This window comes from Diabrotica virgifera, chromosome 6 (assembly GCF_917563875.1).
Source record: "Diabrotica virgifera virgifera chromosome 6, PGI_DIABVI_V3a".
NCBI lineage: Eukaryota > Metazoa > Arthropoda > Insecta > Coleoptera > Chrysomelidae > Diabrotica > Diabrotica virgifera.
This window is the reverse complement of record NC_065448.1, coordinates 196613977-196637288: the sequence shown is the minus strand read 5'-3', so window position 1 is coordinate 196637288 and position 23312 is coordinate 196613977.

Genomic DNA, 23312 nt, shown 5'->3' with positions numbered 1-23312 from the left:
AAACCGGTATAATTTGACTTATACTTTCAAATGCTGTCAGCAGAATTGCTACTTTATTTTTTAATTAAAAGTTATTCTCGTTCAAAAATTACAATTTTTCGATTTTTTGAATGTTCCACCGCGTTTATCTCGAAAACTATGCATCCTACGAAAAAACTAGTAAGAACATTTTGTGCTTAGAATTACCCAAGAAATACAAAAAAATGTTTTATTTTGCGAAAAATCGTTGTTATGTAATTCCTCAAGTTCTTTTTTTATAACAATCTTATCGACATTCGGATCAACTGTTACCCAAAAAATCCGTGTTCTCCGGGTCAAATTACATAAAAAACTTGGGTTAGTCCATCTAAATATAGGAGCCCCCTCCTTAGTCCGTTCTTTAACGGTAAAATATTGCAAAACCTCTAAATTTTAAAGAACCGCTTCGATTGACATGAAATTTGGCATACACCTAGCTAACAAGTCAAAGAAAAAAAGTGATATTGTGCCGATATGTGCTTTTGCCCCGGGGGTGTTTTTCACCCCCTCTTGCGGGGTGAAAAAGTATTCGTCAAAAGTAAGTCCGGAAATTGATAAACTGACTAATTTTAAGTAACTTTTGTTCTAAAGAGTTTTTACACCAAGTCAATACTTTTCGAGTTATTTGCCAGTGAATATGTTCATTTTTTCAACAAAATAACCACACTTTTAGACTGTTTTTTGCAAATAACTCAAATAGTACGTATTTTGTCGAAAAAACATTCGTAGCAAAAATATAGCCTGTAAAAAATTTAAAAACATGGTGTATATATCACGTTTCTATACCTAGTAGAAGCAGAGTTATAGCTAATTAAAAATAGGTTCATATTCGTCAAATTCCAAATGGAATACTTTAACGTGAAATAACCAAAAATGAAGCACATTTCGGGGAAAACTCATTACAACTTATTTAAAGTGTTTAAAAAAAGCTTCATTTTTGTTTTATAAAAAAAAAAAATCTAGCATCAAAAGTAAACAAGTTTCGCTCAAAATAAAGTTAGTCCTTTTTTTTTGGTAAAAAATCGGGAAAATCATCCCCTAATTAGTATCTCAAATGAACTAAATCGTTACGACTTCACAAGTTTCTTGACCCGTGTATGTATTGTTTATATGATCTGTAAGTTTCATCGGTTCGAAGTCCTTATTTTTGAAAGGGCTGTAGTTAAAAGGGGTTGATCGAGTCACTCATCACGAATGATGCAAATTAAGAAACACCAAATCTCAATCAATTTTTGTCTAACAGAAAAACAAAAAAATACATGATATTCAGAAAAGCAAACCTAATTTTTTTTGTTTTTCGAAATTTTTGGTATCTCGAACAATTTTTAAGTTATTTTGAAAAAGCATATTTTTCAAAATTAAAATTTTTTAAAATTTTACTTTAAAACCAAATTTTTTCCAAAATAAGCACTTTGAATCGATGAAACTTACAGATCATATAAACACAACATAAGTAAAACAACCTGTGGAGCGGTAAGGAGCACATCAAAGAAACATGAAACGTAAATCACGTTTCATGGAAATAAAACACTGCTAAACAAATAGACGTCCGACCATTTATGAAACTTTCCGAAAATTAAAATGTGTTATGAGCATGAATCACACTCGTTTCATTGGTAGGCGGACTTCAAGATTTGTTTAGCCGTGTTTAATTTTCATGAAACGTGTTTCACGTTTTATGTTTCATGTTTTTAGTTTCATGTTTCGTTGGTGTGCGGCTTGACTAACGATTAATTTCATTTAAGTTGTTAATTAGGGGGTGGTCTTCCCGATTTTTTTTTGCCAAAACAAAAGCGACCAGCTTTATTTTGAGCGTAACTTGCCAAAATTTAATTCTAGAAACTTTTTGTAAAAAGAAAAAGCTTTTTTTTAACACTTTAAAAAAGTTATAATGAGTTTTCCCCAAAAAGTGCTTAATTTTTTGGATATTTCACTTCGAAGTATTCTATTTGAAATTTGGTGAATATGAATCTATTTTTCATTGGCTTTAACTCGGGTTTTACGAGGTCCAGAGACCTAACGCGTACACCATTTTTTTTTACTGTTTTACAGGCTATATTTTTGCTAAGAACGTTTTTTTCGACAAAATACTTACTTTTTGAGTTATTTACGAAAAACCCTCTAAAAATGTAGTTATTTTGTTGAAAAATGAACATATTCACTAGCAAATAACTCGAAAAGTGTTGACTTGGCGAAAAAGCTCTTTAGAACAAAAGTTACTTAAAATTAGTCAGTTTATCCATTTCCGGACTTATTTTAGACTTATATTTTTTCACCCCCAAGAGGAGGTGAAAGTCACCCCCAGGGCAAAAGCACACATCGTCACAATATCACTTTTTTTCTTTGACATGTAAGCTATGCGTATGCCAAATTTTATGTCAATCCAAGCGGTTCTTTAAAATTTAGACCAAAAACCATGAAAGACACCTGGACACAGCACTAATTTATTTATAAGCCAAAAAATTGTTTATAACTTTAAAACATTACTGAGGCTGCTTAAATAATCCGATTTCAATTCTCTAAAGTGCATTAGATAGGTGGAGTGCTTCTTTATACGAAAAAAATTGACAAATCTTTGTATGTTCTAGTTTTTGTTGTGCAAGATTTTAAAAAATTTAATTTTTTAAAAAAAGTTTAGATTGCAAAATTAATATGCAAAATCTAGTAAGCCAATTTTAATGAAATTTGGTGGACGGTTTTAGCACATTACAAACATTTTCTAAGCGAATTAGGAAGGTTCCAAGTGTAACCTACATAAGTGATGGAAAAATATTGAATAAGGACAGGCTTGTTTTGCCTCCTTATTTTATATTTATTGCTATTTTGCAGCAAGGGTGTTAAATTAAGACATTTTTAACCAATCGTATCTGATAGAAAATTTAATTATCTTTGTTTTATTCCCATACGACTTTGTTCCAAAATGAATCGATTTAAAGTTATAAGCAAACAAAATAGAAGAAAAAACGAAATTTTTTAAAATTTTTAAATATTTAATTTTTTTTATTAATGTTCCGGGCATATTTAAGAAGGAGCATAAGTCAATTATTATTAACGAAATTATCACCTAACTTCATCCGCAAAAATCCGAATGCCACCTCTCACATCCACCTAAAAACAGATCCTTCCTGGTCTATAATAAATTGTTAGAGTATAGCAATCAGATAATTAATCAAAAAGTATTTTTTTATTAGAAGTAAGATCGATAGATAGTAAAACGATATATATATATATATATATATATACTGGGTGTAACGAAAATACAGGTCATAAATTAAATCACATATTCTGAGACCAAATATAGTTCGAATGAACCTAATTTACCTTAGTACAAATATGCACATAAAAAAAGTTACAGCCCTTTGAAGTTACAAAATGAAAATCGATTTTTTCGAATATATCGAAAACTATTAGAGATTTTTTATTGAAAATGGACATGTGGCACTCTTATTGCAGGAACATCTTAAAAAAGAATTATAGTGAAATTTGTGCACTCCATAAAAATTTTATGGGGGTTTTGTCCCCTTAAACCCCCCCAAACTTTTGTGTACGTTCCAATTAAATTATTATTGTGGTACCATTAGTTAAATTCAATATTTCTAAAACTTTTTTGCCTCTTAATATTTTTTTGATAAGGCCGTTTTGATTGAGTTGCGGCTTCTTTTTTAATATGTTTACATAAAAATTTTATGGGGGTTTTGTTTCTTTAAACCCCTCAAATGTTTGTGTATGTTCCAATTAAACTTTTACTGCGGTACCATTAGTTAAACACAGTGTTTTTAAAACTTTTTTGTCTCTTTGTATTTTTTCGAGAAGGCACTTTTTATCGAGATATTACTTCTTTTTTAATATGGTTCATAATATACCCAAAAATGTAAATCATAAATAAATTTTCATATTATTTCCTAGTCTGCATAATCGTACTTAGCCATATACAAATATGTGGTGGATTTGACAAATATTCAAAATATCTCGATAAAAAATGACTTTTCGAAAAAGTACTAAGAGGCAAAAAAGTTTTTAAAATATTGTGTTTAACTAATGGTACTACAATAATAATTAAATTGGAACGTACACAAAAGTTTGGGGGGGGGGGGGGTTTAAAGGAACAAAACCCCCATAAAATTTTTATGTGGTGTCCAAATTTCACTATAATTTTTTCTTAAGATACTACTACTATAAGAATGCCACATGTGTATTTTCAATAAAAGATCTCTAATAGTTTTCGATATATTGGAAAAAATCGATTTTCATTTTGTAACTTCAAAGGGCTGTAACTTTTTTTATGTGCACATTTGTACTAAGGTAAGTTAGGTTCAGTCGAACTATTTTTGGTCCCAGAATATATGATTAAATTTATGACCTGTATTTTTGTTACACCCTGTATTTTATGCTACTTATTTCTTGAAAATGAATATTCTGTTAAAATGCGTATTTCTTTTGTTACATCAAGTCATTAGAAAAAGTATAGGTACTACAAAATATGAGTTGCAATTCTGACTAAATCTACTATCTAATAAAATGTTTTCGTCTCTTCGGGTCACTCAATCCTAATAGAAATGTCTCAATATTTGTGTTCGAAGTACGCCATCTTTTAATAACTCCTTCTAAATCAGTAAAATATGCGGAGATTACCTGCTCGCTTTAATTATATGCTGAAGCAGATGCTAAATTAAAAGTGGTACAAAGGGCCGAAAATTACTATAGATTTTGTTTATCAGTAAGCAATTCTGAAATCTAACGAACAGTAATTATTATCTGATAACTAAAGCCCGGATTATAAGCATGACAGAAAGGTCAAAATAAGCACTTATATAAGCAAAAAATGTCGCAAAAATAAGCAAAGTTTTTATGAAATAAGCAAGGTTCAAGAAAAAAACCTGTAAGTAAACATGGATATGATATAAATATGAATAGAGGATATTAACACTAAATTACATTTATTTTTAATTATCGTATTATTAACAATAAATAAAAAATTACAAAAGTGTTAAACTAGAATGTAATAAAAAAATCGAAAAATGATTAACATATTAATATATTTTTCTGAAGCTATTTTCTTGTGGCATTTTTATAATCAATTACTTTCAATGGGAAATAAGCCACAATTTTACCAAAAAAATTATTTTATTAACGTTTCGAAGCCCAAATCGGGCTTCGTTGTCAAAATACAAAATACTACTAAAATAAACAAAAATGTTGTTGCTAGGTAAAAAAATTCTTCTAATCATTTATTTAATCTCACTCATTTATATTGGCAATTCAGACGTATATCGCCAATATTTATGAGTTGCGTTCCTGGGACGACTTTACTAAAAGATAGTTCATTCGATTACATGAAATCAATCCCAACTCAAGAATATCAGTCACAAAAAAATCATAGCATGTGATCTGTCTTTAAAAAGACAACCAAATGCAACGATGACAGTAAAATTCTCACGTTAGAGATTCCATAGTAAATCACAAGGGAAAACCAGGAAAAAACCTCGTGATACTATCCCGACATCGTAAGTATTTGGTCTTACATTTAATTTGCTTTCAAAAAACTAATACCAAATTCTGACTTTAATATGTTTAAATTATAAATAATATTAATAATACATAGATATACAATAGGTAATACTAAAATATAAAATTTGTACTAACTCGATATGTTATTGACTTACTAGTCGTGGTATTTTCTTTCTATTGACTTCCTCTTTCAGTATGGGTAACCACATCTTACTGCATTCTACCGAGGAATTTGCGACACAATTGGTTTCATTTAGCATAATTAGAGCCGCTTCTTTGATTTTTCTCTTTTTACTATCTGATTCTTTCAGGACTATACTTGAGTCTCTCCACTGAACTCTATGTTCATTATCCCATGCATGTTGACATATTTGAGATCTATCAAATTCTCTATTTTTAATATAAGACTGATGTTCACTTATTCCAACGTTTAATGGTCTTGATGCTTCACCTAAATAAAATTGTTCGCACTCACAAGGTATTTTATAAATACAATTCTTTGTTCGTTCTTGTTCATTGTTAGGTTTAGTTTTAGATAGAATAGATCTCAATGTGTTTGTGTTGTTTTGAATGTTGTTGAAATGTTAAATTTATTTCCTATTGTTTTAAGTTTCTCGGATAGTCCCTTTATATATGGTATTGATATTTTCCTCGTATTATTTCATCTGGATGTTATAGGATCCCGTTCTACGTTGTTGTGTTCTATTCGATCCAGTCTTGACAATTCCTCATTTATAAACGATAAACGATAATCATATTTTAATAAAACAGATGTTAAATATTGTTTTTTTCTAACAATGAATTTTCGTTTGAACAAGTAATTTTGGTGAGTCACAAAGTTTCACATAAAAAAGCGAATATTTCGCGAAACGAACATCAGATCAACAAACTGAAAAATACGTGTTCAATATTTTCCAAAAATCTGTCGAATTACACCAAGCATGTACCCCACGGAGGTGGGGTGGAGGTTACATTAAAATCTTAAATAGGAACCCTCATTTTTTATTGCAGATTTGGATTACTAATTTAAAAATAAGTAAATTTTATACGAGATATTTTTTTCGAATTGTGGATAGATGGCGCAATAAAACTTAACTTAACCTTTTTTTGATTTATGACCTAATCTTCACAACCCAATACGTCCCCATGACGCTTTAGTAACTGCAAATCTAGCATCCCAGCCTCCCCTACTACACGTTCTATTTTTTTATGTTTCTATTTCAGGAGACATCCTGTATATTCGATCATTTCTTTGCCGTTCATTCGCACAAAATTTTTTTGTGACTACTTTGAAAATTTTAGCACTAATCAAAAGTTTCAATAGCCCTAGGAATTTCTTTTGAAATACTCTAAATTATGATCCCTTTTATGATGCCGTGTATTATAAGCAAAAAGTACGGCTCTTCTGCGACTACCCCAGTGTATATTCCACCTTTGTTGAATGTAATCCCCAAAACTGTTAATCTAAACAAGGTAATTTTTTGCGAATATACCTTAGCTAATTTTTTCAGTTTAGTAATTTCTGTCTGCCGCTGAAGAAGATGTTACGTTCGCAGTTTTGTCCTGTGGGGAGTGCAATTAGAACGAAATCATGCATTGTTTCGGAAAAATTCAAACAAGCTTATATTTTTAACTTTTTTTGTTAGTTTATATACTTGTTAAAGTAAAAAGTTCTACTCGCAGATTTGGCCGCTAATTTTTTGTTAATTGTTTATACAATAACAATTGTTTTGTATAAATAATTTTAAAAATATCGTTAAATTCATCATTTTACTTTGATCAAATATGTTTCTATTTTGTTTTTGATTATGCTGAATCCGAATATGGTATTGCAATTTGAAAATTTTTATACAGAGAAGCTCTTATTACAATATGTATGCGTAGCTAGGAACCACATGGAAAACTTTTTTATTATCAATTTTACGAAAAAAAGTTATTCTTCATAAAATGCTCTGGATAGTCAAAAATCTAAAACTTAACCATCAGATATCAAATTTTATCAATTTTATACGAGTTATGTCAAAAATATGAATTAGGTTAAAGAGTAAAATAAGTACCTTTATATTTCAGATTATCAAAAAATGATGAAAAGTTGTTTGAAATTAAAAACTATGTTTAAATATACAATAACATCATTCTAATTGAAAATTTTTTTTTTTCAAATTACGGGTACTCATCATCATTTTATTACAATTATGATAACTATTTTATTATCACTTTTACGAAAAAATTTTATTCTTCATAAAATGCTTTCCCTGGTCTAAAATCTAAGACACAACCATCAGATATCAAACTTTTTTTATTTTATACGAGGTATGTAAAAGATATGAATTTTTCTTAAGAATTAAGTGCCTTTATTATTCACTATATTTTAATTATAAGGATTTAATTGAACACTAAAAGAAATTTTTTCACTTTTCGATATTGTGAAAAAATGTAAAGGTACTTTACTCTTGAGTGAAATTCATATTTTTGACATACCTCATACAAAATTAATTAAATTTGATATTTGATGATTGAATCTTAGATTATATTCGATGCAGAGTATTTTATAAGAAATAACTTTTTTTCGTAAAACTGATAATAAAAAAGTTATCAATAGGTCCCAAGTTACGCGGACATACTGTACAATAGCTAAAAAAAATTTTTTTACTGAACATTTATTATTGTTGAAGCTTATTATTAAATGTATTTTAGGTAAATTTTACAGAAAAAAGTTTTGATCACTTTGTATAAACATTTTTTTAGCTGGTAATTTTCGGTTTTTGTATTAAATTTTTGTTATCTTTCTTAATTTTCTCAAATAGAAATAGTTTATTTCATTTCTAAAGTAAAATAATTTATTGCATTTTAAAGATTACATCCCAAGCTTTAAAAAAGTACTTATAAAACTGTAATAGATCTGTTCAAACTTGAGTAATACCGTCTTAAAGTGGTGATAATTCTATAAAACTACGAAGATTTCAAAAATTACATTTTTTGAGACGTCATATCATTTGAATTAAATTTTTGAGATGTTTTTTGAATAAAACATCATTTAGTAAGATGCTTGAAAGGTAAGTTGTGCAAAATTGAGAGTTTTATAAGAAAAATTGTATTAGTTACACATTTTTAAATCATTTTTAAACAAAATTCATGTCAGGCTCACTTTCCGCCCCCACCGTACTTATGTCCATACATTTTATATATTTTTATTATAACCATAAGATAGCTTAATTATTCTTCTTTTAGGTTCAATTTGTAAAATTTCATTTGATCCATTAGTTAAAGAATTACATTAAAATAACTCAACCATGCACTTCGCCGTACGCTAGTTTACAGTGCGCCAATGTTTGTGAGAAGGGTGACTTTAGCGTTATAAATAAAAAATTATAGAAGATACAGATTTAATTTTAGAAAATTCTTTATATAAGGTTTTTCTTGTAAAATTTTCTGAATTTTTCAATGGTCAAGTCAGTTCTTTTCTAAAATTTAATTTTCGGAGTTATTTAAAAAACATCTAATATCGCAATTCATTTGTTTAATAAAAAATGAAGCACCCATGAGTAGAACTTTTTGATATGTTGTTTATTAACCTTTGTCGAGCGGCATATTTTACACCGGTAACAGACGGCATAGGTACAATTGTACCTATAACGTATTTTTTAAAAATTCCTTAATCTAAAGGTAATATTTGTTAGTTTTAAGATAATATTATTTATTGCTAGGATAACTGGTAAAAAGTTGTTTAATGTTGCAATAAATAAATAATAATATTCGGTAATTTGTTCTTGTATGGATTTACAAACAAAGATTGGAAGCCGCTTTTAAGTGATCCCTGTTATCTATCGTAAATTATTGAAATTACTGCAACAATAAACTTTTGGAAATCTTCTTCTTCTTTAAGTGCCATCTCCGCAGCGGAGGTCGGCAATCATCATATATATTCGTATTTTAGAGACGGCTGCTCTGAAAAGTTCATTTGATGTACATCCGTACCACTCTCTCGGGTTGTGCAGCCACGATATTCTGCGTCTCCCTATGCTTCTCTTTCCTTGAATCTTTCCCTGCATAATCAATCGGAGCAAGCTGTATCTCTCTCCACGTGTAATATGTCAGATATATTTCAATTTTTTTTTATTGGTATTTAGGATTTCAATTTCTTTATTCATCTTTCTCAGAACCTCTTGGTTTTTGACGTGTTCTGTCCACGATATTTTCAGAATTCTTCTATACACCCACAGCTCGCATTATTCTAGTTTTTTCATTGATGCAGCATTCAAGGTCCAAGCTTCCATTCCATAAAACAAAGTCGAGAAAACGTAGCACCTAGCCAACCTAACTCTTAGCTCCAACTTCAAATCTCTTGTCCAGAGCACTTTTCTCATTTTGTTAAATAGTGGTCGTAAACAAATTCTAGGAAGAGTAGCATTGTATTCTATTTCAACTGGAAACATAAATTTCATCCACATTTAGTTGTATGGTGTTTGTCAATATATGTATACCGGAAAATTATCATTAGTATTAATGATTCTACATCTAGGTTACCAAAATTCCGACAAAAGAGGTATAAATAAAATCAACGAAGGAAACTTGTGTGAGATGGGGATTATGGAGTATCTGCCACTCATACGTGCAGCTATGTCTCATGATCATCTCAAGACTATGCTTATTAGGGTGGGTCGAAAATATTGTTTTGCGAATTTCAATTTGTAATAGTGCGGAAAACATGACCTGGGTAGAGACTTAAAAACGTGCATATTTATTTTTTAGTTATATTAACGTTAATTACCCGCGCATGACGTTTGAAAATTCGGAAAAATTGTTAAAATTACATTTATTTTATCAGAGTTTATTGTATAAATTACATGGCATAAAATGATATTACATTCTTATATTCAGAGATACACGTAATACAAATAATAATCAATCCAAAATATGAGAATAATCGTGCGCATACTGCGGAGGAAGGAGTGGGGAAAGAGGGCGTAAACTGTCGATCACGCGTCTTTGCCTCAGTGCACCTAATGAGTTCCGGGCGAAAGGTCGCGCGCATTTATCTAATGTTTTCGCGATTTTAGGTAGTTTTTGTTAGCTTTGTGACTTTGTGCATCATGGAGATTTCAAATAATACCCGAAAATCCACAAGTTGTCCCATATTTGGTGCTCCGGAAGAAATTAACGAAAATCAACTACCCACTTACAAACAAGTTATAAAATATTACAATTTAGTAGGACATCAGCTTAAACTTGAGAACAATTCAAAAAAAGAGCCATCCATTAATGAAGTATCTGAAATAGTGTCATCTAAAGTTGAATATTTATGGAGAAAAGCGTCTATTCCTACTGTGTCTCATAATCGTGTGATGCAATTGATAAAAAGTTACCACGCGAAGTGTAAAAATTTAATAAAATCTTTGAAGCGTTTATCAGAAGAAAAAATTCAAGATTTTCATAGAAATTCGGAAAAACTGTTTGATTTGAGTTCATGTAAGTGTAAAGATTTAGAGTTATGCACATGTTCCAAAGACCAAAAGATTCCTAAGGAAGAACGAGCTTTTTTAATAGATCAGAGAACAGAGAGAAAAATGATTATGGGAACTGTTGATTTATTGACAAGTAAGAGGAAAAGAAAACTGAGTGATAGAAAAATTAAGCTTAAATCCTATTACGATTCTAGCGTTTGTGAACCAGGCCCTTCTCACGAAAATCCTAATACCTCAATAACGTCTGGAAGTAGCGATGAAGAACAAACTTTGCCCTCAAGTTCTCACGAAAATCCTAATACTACAATAACGTCTGAAAGTAGCGATGAAGAACAAACTTTGCCCTCAAGTTCATCAAAACCAGCATCAAAAAAACGTGAAATAACATCTCTCAAGAATTTATCAACTATCTGTGACCGATACGGGATATCCGATAGAGCAGCTGCTGCTGTCGCTTCTGCTGTTTTGCAAGATGTGAAAATCAACAACGAAGTAATCGATAAGTCGAAATTGCGACGAGCGAAACAAAAATTGCGAAAAGAAACCTTATCTCAAAGCCAACTAGATACTATTCCTGCCTTATTTTTTGATGGACGAAAAGATAAGACCCTGAAAATTGTTATGAAAGGGAGAAAAATACCGCTCAACATCTGTGGAAGAACATATTTCAATAATTAAAGAACCAGGATCAGTTTTTGTCGGATATGCCGTTCCAAGCCATGGAACTGCAAAAGGATTGGAGTCTGCTATCTTTCAAACAGTAACAGGTCAACTGAATATGTCTCTAGAGGATACTCTTGCCATAGGTTGTGATGGGACGGTAACTAATATGGGCAAATACGGCGGAGTCATACGGCTCTTAGAAAAGCGTTTACACCGACCACTTCAATGGATCATATGCCTTTTACACTTAAATGAACTGCCCTTAAGACATTTATTTGCAAAACTTGATGGCACCACAACAGGACCTAATACTTATTCAGGTGCTATCGGAAAGTTATTAGATGATTGCGAGAAGCGCTCTGTTGTCGTGTTTGAAAATATAGAAGGTATGTTACCAAACATTTCAAATATAAAAGATCTCAGTTCTGATCAACGTTACCTTTATCATATCACATCTGCCGTCATAAGTGGTAAGTGCCCTTCTGATTTGTCTAATCGCTCTTCGGGAAAAATGTCGCATGCCAGGTGGCTAACAAAGGCCAACAGAATTTTGCGCTTATATGTTTCCACTGAGATACCTACAAACGAACTCAAACAACTCGCTACTTTTGTAGTTAAAGTATATGCTCCTATTTGGTTCGAAATCAAATTAAATCCGACATGTAAAGATGGAGCAAGGCACTTTTGGAAGTTGGTATTTTATTCTCGATATCTTCCGCAAGAATTGAAGAGTGTCGTTGATCCTGTAATAAAGCGAAATGCTTACTTTGCGCACCCAGATAACTTGCTTTTATCTATGTTATCTGACGAACAAAAACATGTGAGAAAACTTGCCGCTAGACGCATTATAAAGGCAAGGAAACCATCTGAATCCCTTCAGCTTCGAGTCTTTGAAGTGCCTAAGATAGATTTAAACGCTTCGTCTTACATCGATTTGATAGACTGGCAGCAATCTTACTAGCAACCACCTATATTGATCAATGTTCTGGATGAGACTCTTTATTTCCTAGTTGAGTCAGGTGGTGATGATGAAGTCCTTTTTCTGAGGCTACCATGTCATACTCAAGCTGTGGAGCGGGCTGTAAAAACAGTAACAGAGGCATCTATGCAGCTTTGCCACAAAACAGCAAGAGAAGCTTTAATTAAGAATAAAATTATTTCACGAAAGCTTATGCCTAAGTTCGAAAGTAAGAAAGATTTTAACGTGATTTGAAGATATTTTATTTTTATTTTGTCATATTATTTGTTTATTTTTCTTTCTTTATAATAAAATTTAGTCCAAAAGCACTTTATTTTATTAGTTTACGTTGTTGTTATTCCTATGAGCCACGATAAATCGATTTTCAAACAATTCACAAAAAAAACAAAAATTTCAGTTTTTCAAACTCAATGCGCGGGTAGAAGGGGTTAAACTAGAAAAATTCTTTTTTCATTGTTTTTCATGAATGGATGTGGGTCACGTTTTTTTTACTATTACAAAACTTATTGGACAATTTTATTTTTTTCCATACAAAAGTGACCCACCCTAATGCTTATATTTATAAGATTTGACAACGAAAATACCCGTCAATAACACAAAAAAGCTGATAAAAGCAAGCAATTTTACACAAATCTGGCATACAATCATGATGCTACCGTATGTTCTTATTTGGTAAAGAAAAACAAAGCAGTAGTGTTACTCTCGTCCATGCATATGACAGGACAAGTAGCCTGAATTGATTAAGAATTAGAGTAAAACTAAACGGAGGTTGATACGATATGGATAAAATGCTGGGTGAATGTGCGCTCAAGCGTCGAACATTAAGTTGGTAATTGACCTTTTTTATAATTAGTGGAGTCAATGAAGGTTTTTACCTCCGATTTCGTTGAACCTCGATCGATTTTCATGAAAATTGGTACGTATGTAGAGGATACCCCATGAAACAAAGGTGACATGGTGCCAACTTGCGCTTTTACCCTGGGGGTGGATGTCAACCCTTCTCGGGGGTGGAAATTATTTTATTAAAAATAATACCACTAATCGATAGAGGGATAAATTATGAGTAAAATTTGTTATATAAAGTTATTTCAATAAATCAATAGTTTTTGAGTTATTAAAGATCAAAAGTTTTGATTTTTCCTGAAAAAAATCCATGTTTTAAAGCAGTTTTTCATAAATAACTCAAAAACCATAAGTTTCTTCAAAAAAGTTGTTGTTACCAAAATCGAAGATAATATAAAACTAAATAAGCTCCTTATTCGAAAAGTCCTTTATTACATATACAAAGTGAGTTATATGCAATTGAATGTATATTTTTTTTCCGCGAGTACTCGAATCTTAGTATTCAAGCTTAAATAACAGGAAAACGATGCACTTTGTTAAATAGAGATACTAAACATTTTAATAAAGTACTTAAAGGTAACTATCAAAAAGCTATATAAGAAGTCGATAGCATCAAAATTAAGCAAGTTATGATGGAAATAAGAGGACCCTTTCAGATTTTTTAGGGAAGAATGGAAAATGAAACCTACGTCATTTCCACAAAAATTAAAATTTATAGTAACCCATTTAAAACTTTATTTATTTTAACATGAGTAATAACTTCAACAATTTTGACCGGTTTAGAATGCATATTTTTGAAAAAAAAAAATACGATTAAAAAAAATTGAATTTTTCAAATTTTCGTGAAGTTCATTTTCTTTTGATAATAACTCCAAAAATACTCGATATACTTAAAAAATGGTAGAAAACAAAATTTTAGTTTTAACTTTATTTAAGCTTTTTATTTTTTTAATATTTTTTACGACAAAAAATAACCGAGATAGAAACATTTAAAACGTAAATTTTACTGCGAGAACCATGTAACCGGGGCCCTTTCACCTTGTATTTAAAAAAAATAAAGGATTTACAAAATTATGTTTAATACAGTGTTATAGACCTTTTACTTAGCTTTGTAATGGTTTTTGGATAATTCTCATATTTCAAAAATTAACGGAGTTATTAAAAAAAAACCAATAACATTTTCTTTGAAAAAATTTTATAGCGGAGATTTTGTATGTATACAGGTTGTGGGAAGTCCAATTAGTCGTTTGCTGTAGGAGATATGAAAAAAGTTTATTTAGGTGAGATTGGGGCATAGATAATATCAGAATTTAAATATATTTCCAAATATACAGGGCCACCCATATTGACAGGGTGAAACAAAATTATCTTTTGTTTAATGGAACACCCTGTATATTTTTACATTTTTGGATTCTCCTCTATGTTTTATTTCTTAAAATATCAGGTTTTGTGATGTTATACGAAGTAGTTTAAAAGATAATTACGTTTTTTTTTTTAATTTCATAGCATTATTCACCCCCTGTATAATTGTAGTGATTTGACATCAGAAAATCAATTTATGTTCAAGTGATTTTTAATATAGTCTATTATTGTTAAAAATTATTAATCTAGCAAAACGTTTAATTTTAGGTAATACAGGGTTGGTCGAAACTGAATGAGTGTTTTCTCAAAGTTTGAGAGTATGAGTTTTCTCAAACGGAGCAGCCTGTAATGCCTGTAATGAGCATTGTAATGAAATGCTATTGTATGGCACTTTATTATTTCCCACCTTGCCAGTGAGAACTGAATTTATTTTTGAAATTCCTAACTTTATATCTTTAATTATTTTAAATATTGTAAACGATTAAAAAACAATCAAATTAAATTGAAATGAATAACCAGTGTATATCTTCTACATTTACTTCATATTTAACGTAGCCTGTACCATAACATTGCACAGATTATTATCCCTGTATAGCAACGATATACCATGAATGTGAATTCATACTTGAGAAATGTCCTATATCCAGTCTCACAAAAAAAGGGATTCCTCAAACATAATATATATGCAGACAAAATCAGCCAAAGTGATTTGCGATATCTAATGAAAGGTATGTTCCGTTTGTAGAATTATATTTAATTAGATTTGCTTTAATTACTAAAATAAATAAATTTTCAATTATATTTTACGTATTTGTGGAAAAGGAAACCTAGCATTAGTGGCCACATTTCTATAACGGCCAATTGTTTTTATTTTTAGTGGCCGTTATTGACAGGTTTTACTGTACCAATAATATTTTATGAAATTATGAAACATTATTTAAATAAAAAAATTATAAACTTGATAAAAGAAAGTTTGCTTAGAATTTACTCCTCTATCTAATTATGGGGTTATTTTTAATAAAATAGTGTTCACCCATGAGAAGGGGTAACATCCACCCCCAGGATAAAAGCGCAAGTTGGTACCACATCACTTTTGTTTCTTGAGGTATGCTCTAACTACTTACCAATTTTCATGAAAATTGATGGAGGTTTAACCAAATCAGGGGTGAAAACTTTCAGTGACTGCCTTTTTGAAAATATAAAAGAATAATTTTTTTCGTGATTGTCAATTTGCTAATTTTCTGATTTTGGTTGCTATAAGGTTTGAAAAATTAATAAAAATTATAAATCATGCACATAAATGTAAAAAAAAATATATTTTACTTAATTAAACGAGATTGCTTGAGCCAGAATGCTGAAATTTGCATTTTTACCATTAAAATAAAGGTGGATTTCACCCCTAAAATGCAGAAAGCGCAACTTGGTGCCATATCACTTTTGTTTTTTGAGGTATCCTCTAACTACTCAACAATTTTCATGAAAATCGATGAAGGTTCAAAGAAATCGTGGGTGAAAACATTCAGTGACTACACTTTCAGAAGAATAAGGTTTTCGTGATTTTCGACTGGTTAATTTTCGGATTTTTGGTTGCTATAAGGTTTGAAAAATAAAAAAAAATGTAATTCATGCACATAAATATAAAAAAATATTTATTTTTCTTAATTAAACGAGATTACTTGCGCCATAATGCGGAAATCTGCATTTTTTACAATTTAAAAAGTAGGGGTGTATTGCACCCCTAAAAGGCAAAAGCGCAAGTTGATGCTATATAACTTTTATTTGTTGAGGTATCTTCTAACTACTTACCGATTTTCATGAAAATCGATGGAGGTTCAACGAAATCTGAGGTAATAACTCATATCCACCTTCATTGACTCCACTAAATATGATTGACGTTACTGGCTTAGCATCCTACACTATATCGAGACAACAATCCATTACAAAAAAAGGACCAACGCAAGAAGTTTTTTAAGGATCTTTTTAAAGGTCTTTGTCTTGCTGTAGATACTCCTCCTCAAGTATCTCACAGCATTCTTGGATCTACTTCAGTAACCGGAAGTTACCAAGTTTGTCGAAACGAACGGAAAAAACAGCCTAAAGCGAGAAAAAGTTGTGTAGTATGTTTTCTACCTGTGTGTGACGAACATTCTTTGTCTAAAACAACATGGATGTTGCGAAAATCCACACCAACATTCATATTTTGAATTTTGGTTCAAATAAACTATCATTTAAATACAAAATGCTTTGATTTTTTATAACATTTAGTTAAAAAAAATACAAGGTACAAATGTACCTATGCCGTCGGTTATGGGGGTAGGAAAAATTTAAGTCCCCTGCTGGGAACTGAATGCAGATTTCTTTGTTATATTTAGCTCACATAATCTACTGGATAAATTTAGAGATGTCACAAAAGTTCAAGTCTCTATCTCTTTAACAAAAAAAGTCATCACAATTTAAAAACCCATAAGTTACAATTGTACCTATGCCACCCAACGAAGGTTAAACATTTCTTAATGAAATTACAAAAAGTTCCATCTCGTTTGATTTTTTCCGAAGTGAAAATCTATATGCACTCCCCTATCCGTAATATTTGTCGGTAGATTCACATCTCAAAGTAAATTTTTTCATTAGTGTCTCTGTAAGGGTCCGGCTATTCATACCATACAGCAATGTGGAGAATATGTAACAGCCTATTAATCTTCTTTTTAATATTTCTATGAATGAGAATTTTATTTAGTTTATAAAAGGCATCCCTGGCTTTTGCAATGCGTATTCTGACTTCTTGGTTGATAACTAAAAGTTTTGTCTTGGAAGTATTAAGTTTTAGCAAATATTCATTACATGTTTCGGCCACCCTGTTTATAAGAAGTTGCAACTCAATTCGGAGTGTATATTACAAAGTAGAGGTGATAAAATATACCCTTACCTCATTACACTCCGTATCTTCATTACTTTCGTTATGCTGCTGTTACCAATTCGTATGTTTGTATATTGATTCTGATGCAAATTTTTGAAAATACGGAGGTCTTCACTCAAAAAAATTTAGCTCGAGTGATTATTGAATAGTATTTCGTTGTAACAAAAATTTAATTTGTTGTTTCAACGAACTTTTAGACATTGACGAATGTGTTTGGTTATTGTCACAATGATTGAATAATAATTGTGAAATAACTAGAGTACATTAATCAATAACACTCAATTTATTCAGCTCATAACTTAGTTTCGTATATTTAATAAATAATGTGGCAGCAACTCACTTTCTTGATTTCGCACATGACAAGCAATTACCTTAGTTTATCGTGACAACGTACAGATTCCATTAAACCAATGTACAAATATTGTTAATATAGAGTAATATATGATTATTGTATAGATGTAAACTGATTGTTGTGACAACAAATGCATTAATCAATCTACTACTGCGTTTAATACCCACAATCAATGCGTTCATTGTGACAATAATCGTAGTTGTTGAGACAATAAATGTTTTGCTTGACCATTTGAAATGTAACGGCTTTTAATTATCGTGATACCTCTAGCTTCTCTGTGTTTAAAAAAGGATTCTTTGTTAAACAATGCTGTTACCTCTACCGAAGTGCCGGATAATAATTTCATTTTGTTTCCAAGTGTAGTCCGTAGTACTAGAAGGAAGTTTTCGTGAGTCTCTTATCGTGAAATATTTTGAAAATTTAAACGCAGAATAAAATATTACAGTCAATATATAAAATATTACAATAAAATATCGAGGGTCTGAAGTCCCTGAGAACTTCTATAATGATTATTTTAATAAGTCACAGGGGTGAAAAAGAGAAAATTTAGTATGATTTTTAATTTCAAATATACCATTCAAAAGAAACTTTTTGTTTATTCTAAGGGACTTTCTGCCCTCGGTAATAATGTAATATTTTATTCTGCGTTTAAATTTTTCAAAAATACTTATTAGTTTTCTCAGTATTCCAAAAAAATGAATGCGTTTAAAAAGAATTCGATCAAAATTTTGCACCTGCGCTCTCAAAAAGGATTAAAGTGTTATACATTATTTTTGGAATCGCTATTTCAAACGCTTTTAAATTAGCTGTCACATGACGTACTTTCCCATTAAAAAAAATCAAAGTTACGCCTGTCACCTGAAGAGGGATCGTATAAAGTTCAAAATATTGATGTTATGATATACTTTGATTATTTTAAAAATCGACCTGTCCGAGCGTTTTGCTTTTGTGCTAAAAATAAATAAGTTAATAAGGGGGTGGGGGGAGTGTAACACTTATTCCAGTGCACTGTATAAGTGAAATCATATGAGAAATCACACAGTGTAAAGTCCATTAAGTTAAGGACAAAAGAGGGGGATTTCAAAAATTATTATTAATCAATTAATATCATACATTGGGCTAATGCATTTAGTAATTATTGATATAAAATACGTTCATAGTAGGAATGAACGAAACTGATTGTAAGAATGAATAGAATGGCTTGTAAGAAAAACCGTATTTATTGTGGGAATGAACGGAATTAATTGTAACAATAAACGGAAATAATTGTAGAAATAAACGAAATACGTTAGGAGAAATAACACTGTTATTGACACAACGAATAATCTTCGTCGGTCAATTAACGACGTTGTTGTTTCAATAAATAGTGTTCGTTGGCTCAGTGAACAGAGTTCGTAATATCAATAAATAGTGTTCGTTGACTCGGTGAACAGAGTTCGTAATACCAATAAACTCATATTATGGTATACATAATGAATGTTCATCCATTCAATAAACGTAATACATTCGCTCAACTAACGAAAATATTGAATTTAAACATCGCTTTATTGTTCCAATAAAACCAAGAATTGAACAAATTTTAAGAATTGCGTTTGTTTTCTGAATTAACATTTTTATTGATATTACGTACCTTTTTCGTTGAGTGTTGGTAATCAATTTTCACTTTTTTGCAAGACACCTATCAGTTTGGCTTAAGTACCCAATAATAAACAATTTCGAATTAATTCTTGACTCATCACAGTCTGAATATTCTGATGTATTTCACTACACTAAAGTACGATGGTTCACAAGAGGACAGGTTTCCAAACAAGTTTTGAATCTAAAAGACGAAATAATCAGTAATCAGTTTTATGAAAGAAAAATAATGCTTCATCCTCGTCATTTTTTGAGGCCATGTCAGGGCGTGGTGGCACTCTTAATACTATTAACTTAATGTCTGCATTAGCTGCGATCCTATACCTAATGGACGGATTAATGTAGGGGTTTTCCCACCAGAGCTAGAGTCTTCATTTTGTACGCCTATCGTGTTGGTTATGTTCTACTACTAACATTTACATAGTCTCCATTCTTCTAGCAAGGTGATGAATTTAAAGACGAAGCAAGTTTTCAATCCTAATAGTAAATTAATAATATTGAAAAATATTAAAAATCACTAAAAGATTTTTAAATTGAAAACTTATTGGTACATTTTAATGGTAACACCTCCAAGACTTCTATAATTTGCAAGTCATATGGATGCTGCAGTGAAGACGAGAGGGAAGGAATTCTACACTTTGCAATTCACATCCCCCATCTGCAGCCGGCAAAATTCCAACTGAAAGATGCACCTGGTTACTCTACGGAGTAATACTAAAATAAAATAAAAATGTGTACCATTTTTATTCGGTTGCGATGCGAAGGCAAACCAATCTTACTTTTTAATCAGAATACGGAGTGCAGTCCAGTTCCTTTTAACCGCGATTTTCTGCTCTTATTGGAGCTTCATCAGAAGAAACGTAGGTACTGTTCTCCATAATCCAACTAAATTGCATCGAGAGGTTTTCCCACACATCGCAACCAAATGGATGATAATAGGTGGCTAGCGCCATCTGGCAATTGAAAGACGAAGCAAGTTTTCAATCCTAATAGTAAATTAAAAATATTGAAAAATATTAAAAATCACTAAAAGATTTTTAAATTGAAAACTTATTGGTACATTTTCATGGTAACACCTCCAAGACTTCTATAATTTGCAAGTCATATGGATGCTGCAGTGAAGACGAGAGGGAAGGAATTCTACACTTTGCAATTCACATCCCCCGTCTGCAGCCGGCAAAATTCCAACTGAAAGATGCACCTGGTTACTCTACGGAGTAATACGAAAATAAAATAAAAATGTGTACCATTTTTATGGTAGAGCAGAAAATCGCGGTTAAAAGGAACTGGACTGCACTCCGTATTCTGATTAAAAAGTAAGATTGGTTTGCCTTCGCATCGCAACCGAATAAAAATGGTACACATTTTTATTTTATTTTCGTATTACTCCGTAGAGTAACCAGGTGCATCTATCAGTTGGAATTTTGCCGGCTGCAGACGGGGGATGTGAATTGCAAAGTGTAGAATTCCTTCCCTCTCGTCTTCACTGCAGCATCCATATGACTTGCAAATTATAGAAGTCTTGGAGATGTTACCATGAAAATGTACCAATAAGTTTTCAATTTAAAAATCTTTTAGTGATTTTTAATATTTTTCAATATTATTAATTTACTATTAGGATTGAAAACTTGCTTCGTCTTTCAATTGCCAGATGGCGCTAGCCACCTATTATCATCCATTTGGTTGCGATGTGTGGGAAAACCTCTCGATGCAATTTAGTTGGATTATGGAGAACAGTGCCTACGTTTCTTCTGATGAAGCTCCAATAAGAGCAGAAAATCGCGGTTAAAAGGAACTGGACTGCACTCCGTATTCTGATTAAAAAGTAAGATTGGTTTGCCTTCGCATCGCAACCGAATAAAAATGGTACACATTTTTATTTTATTTTCGTATTACTCCATAGAGTAACCAGGTGCATCTTTCAGTTGGAATTTTGCCGGCTGCAGACGGGGGATGTGAATTGCAAAGTGTAGAATTCCTTCCCTCTCGTCTTCACTGCAGCATCCATATGACTTGCAAATTATAGAAGTCTTGGAGGTGTTACCATGAAAATGTACCAATAAGTTTTCAATTTAAAAATCTTTTAGTGATTTTTAATATTTTTCAATATTATTAATTTACTATTAGGATTGAAAACTTGCTTCGTCTTTCAATTGCCAGATGGCGCTAGCCACCTATTATCATCCATTTGGTTGCGATGTGTGGGAAAACCTCTCGATGCAATTTAGTTGGATTATGGAGAACAGTGCCTACGTTTCTTCTGATGAAGCTCCAATAAGAGCAGAAAATCGCAGTTAAAAGGAACTGGACTGCACTCCGTATTCTGATTAAAAAGATTGGTTTGCCTTCGCATCGCAACCGAATAAAAATAGTACACATTTTTATTTTGTGATGAATTTAATTTAGGTAGATATAGGTACTCGGTTTACTATTTTTAATTGCCTGTCATTTATATGAACCTCTTCCAGAACTGACAGGTTGGTTTTATGTACTTTCCAGAACACAAGTACATAAAATTTTCTGTAGACTCAGAACTCGAAGGCTTCGATATTACTTCTATCCATTTTTTGAGAGTCCATATTTCAGCTCCGTTTCTAGTAATGGAAAAAGTAAGGGAAACAGAATGCAGCGTGGTTGAAATTTAAAAGATATTGTGCTTTTAGACTTTGCATTTTTTACAGGTCTTCTCGGTGATATCAATAAATCAAATCTTATATTCTAGAAAATATATAAATTAATCTATAATAGCAGGGGTTTAAAATGCAATTGAATTTATTTTCCAAACAACTAATCAAGAAAGACTTCTCATTTTCCACAAATTACTACATACTATTACAGTTAGGAATGAAAAACTTATTAGCTATGACAAAAACGAGGAATATCTTCACGAAGAACCTGAACAAAGATTTCATCTTGAATCAGAATTGCAACTCGAATGGTTTCAGTTGCATTGTAAAACTGAATTCAAGTTTTCCAAAATTTTGATGAGGGGACAATAATAGTTGAAATGTATAAATGTATATATCTTAGTACGTCTATGAACAGATATTTTTTACTATCACAAAAGCTTCACAAAAACAGCGTTTGAAATATCTTGATTGATCACTATTTAGCTTCACTACTCCCGAGTTTATATCACAATATGTATAAACAACTTTTAGAAACTCAGTCACAGTTTCAGTTATGAGATACAAGTTCACACTCTTCTAAAGAATATTCAATTTTTGTACTTTTTTTTTATTGTAAAATTTTATAAAAACTTGTGTGCAAATTAATAATAGGGAGTTTTTGTTGCTACGTAACGTAACGCATCTCCGTATACGTAAAGCAACTAACGTGTCATAGAGGATGATTGTTAAAATAGGTAGTTTTTGTAACTGACTTAACGTAACGTAAAGCAAATCGTAAAGTCACCGTTGACATTAAAAGAATAAAACAATGTTCACACAATATACAATTAATATACAAATGCAAAAAAAATAAATGAATGATGAAATTGTATGGTTTTAATTACTTCTATTTAAATATAAAAATATTATTTTTCCTTGGGTTAAATTTTTTTTATTTTTG